The sequence below is a fragment of the Mandrillus leucophaeus genome, unplaced genomic scaffold (genome assembly GCF_000951045.1).
Source record: "Mandrillus leucophaeus isolate KB7577 unplaced genomic scaffold, Mleu.le_1.0 Scaffold16, whole genome shotgun sequence".
NCBI classification, from domain to species: domain Eukaryota; kingdom Metazoa; phylum Chordata; class Mammalia; order Primates; family Cercopithecidae; genus Mandrillus; species Mandrillus leucophaeus.
In genome coordinates, this window is record NW_012101587.1 from 6,876,170 (window position 1) to 6,878,823 (window position 2,654).

The window sequence follows — 2,654 nt, forward strand, 5'->3', positions numbered from 1 at the left end:
ATAAGCATTGTTTCTTCCTCCTCTGCTTGAGTAGTTACTCATTGTCTCATAAATAGAGTTGGAGTAAACTTCGAGGTTCTTCTGAATGTGACTCACTCAAAACCAGTTGGATGTCTCTTCTGGAGTGGTTGTATGACTAAGGAAAAAGTGCAGGAAAACAAGATGTTCTGAATCTTATTTCCTTTCATTGTTCTTTGGCTTTGTTTAGTGTGTTCTTCAATTGACACATGGCAGTAGATCCATTATAAACACAGTACTTTAGTGAAATGTGATGTAAGGCATTCAATGCCTCTTTTGTGAGATCGCTGTTTGATATGCATACCCTCCCACAAACACATAGCACTAAAGAGGAGGAAGTAATAGACCCTCCCTACTTTTTCCTGTTTATGTTGTGCAGTTGTTTTCAAATGGGGCGTTAGAGAGGCTGTGGGAAAACAAGAAATATTGAAGATCTCTTTTGTCTTCTGTCTGCTTGCATCACCATTTGAAATGAAAAGAAACAAAACTATAAACAGAAAACTCAAAGAATACCAAGTTGTGAGGGGGTGCAGTCTGTCATCTTTACACACAAGGAACCTAATCATTATTTGTTTCCTTGGTTTCTAAAATTGCAGTTTACCTGCCTAAAGCGGTCTGGATAATACTTATATTCAAAGCAAGGTGAGATGAGAAAGATATTGTATTTCTCCTTGGGGCTCTTTCAAACTAGAAATCCACCTGCCCCTAAGAATCCATTACCTTTGAGAAAAGTCCTTGTGACTGGGAGCCACTATGATACATGTGGCGAACGTGTTGGAGAGTGTGATTAATGCGTCAGGAATGCTAGATGAGACAAAGTTGGAAGTTCTTTATGGAGAGTGTACAATTTGAACCAGAGGTTCTCAAATTGCTGATGCTCTTTGTGTGGGCGTGGGTCAGTGAGCTCATGGCAGAATCAACTGGTAAATTTGAACATGTTTTCACATGACACAGGGCTATTTTAATATTTTTAATTGTGAATTGTCTGTTCATGTTTTATCTATTTCTTTATATAATGTTGGCCCTTTTCCCTCAATTTCTAGAATTTCTATATGAACTTGGCTTAATAGTCCTTAATCTGTGGTCTATGCTACATGTTGCAAGTGGTTTCACCCAGTTTGTCATTTATCTTTTCACTTTGCTTACAATGCTTTGTAATTAAAAATCGATGCAGTAAAATCTATCAATTTTTTACTGCACTGACATTTCTAGTTAGACTTAAAAATTCCTTGCTGGAACCCAGGTTGTAAGTAATGTGTGTTTTCTTCTGGTATTTGCAGGTCTTATTTTTACATACAGACCTCTGGATACATTTGAAATTGATTGTCATTCATGGCGTGAGGAAAAGACCTAATTTGATCTTTTACAAATTGTTACCTTTATTTTAGTGGCATGAGACACCACTTTTATTATATAGTAGATTTTTAAGTGCAGCTGAATCTATTTCTAAACTTTTCATTTTATTCTATTGTGTCTGTTTATGCATGCACCACAACTACATTTATAGAGGCTTTTTATTAAGTTTTAACAACTAATGGGATTGGAGTACTTCTGTTTTACTGTTTTCCTAGCAATTGTTGTATCTTTATTTTTGCAATAACTTTGGATCAACTTGTCTATGTTCATTAAAAAATTCCCATTGAAATTTTTATTAAAACTACATTAAATTGATAAATTAACTGAGGACAATGGACATCTTAATGACGTAGAGGTGTCATAGCCAAGAACAAGAAATAGCTTTCTATTTGTTCACAGCCTTTTTTTTTTAATTTTTAAGGAGTATTTGATAATTTTTTCTTATAGGTTTTAAACATTTTTATTAAGTTTATAATCAAATGCTTTATGATTTTTATGGCTATTGTAAATGAGATTATCTCATTCATTATATCTTCTAACTGGATTTTATATGTGAATACAAATACTATTGATGTTATGCCAATTTTGTATATTGCTACTTTAGCTTCTTTTATACTTCGGTTTGTTTTACTATGTTTCAATAGAGTTTTGATGTATAATAGTGTTATGTCATCTGTGTATTGAGATGTTTAATTTTTTTTGCGTATTCTTATGTCTCCAATTGTTTTCTGAAGTCTAAGTTCATTAGCTAGTACATACCGAAGTATCTTAAATAGCAGTGGAAATAGCAGTCATCCTGTCATTGACCTTGACCAAGTCCATTGACTCGGACTTTTTCTCTAGGGTTTTCCCATTAAATGATTACATTGGTTTTAGAATCTTTCTCTCTTTCTCTCTCCCTCTCCTCATCCCATCTCACTCTATATATCAATAGATAGATAGATGATTGATAGATAGATGATAGTCTACCTTCTTGTCTAAATGATTTTTCAATAGTAATAAATTATAGATATTGTCATATAATTTTTCATGATCTATGGAGAGAGTAATGTAAATTTTCTCCTTGTATTGATTAATATAGTTAATTATTATGATACATATTCAAATTTTGAAGTAGTTTTGCATTCCTGATATAAAACCTGCTTGATGTAGTATCTTCTAAATGTAATGTTGGGATCTTCTGCTAGTATTTTAGTCAATATTTTTGCATGCATATTTATAAATGATATTTATCTTTAATTTTTTTCTCTGCTGCATTTATCAGGTTTCCTTATCAGTGT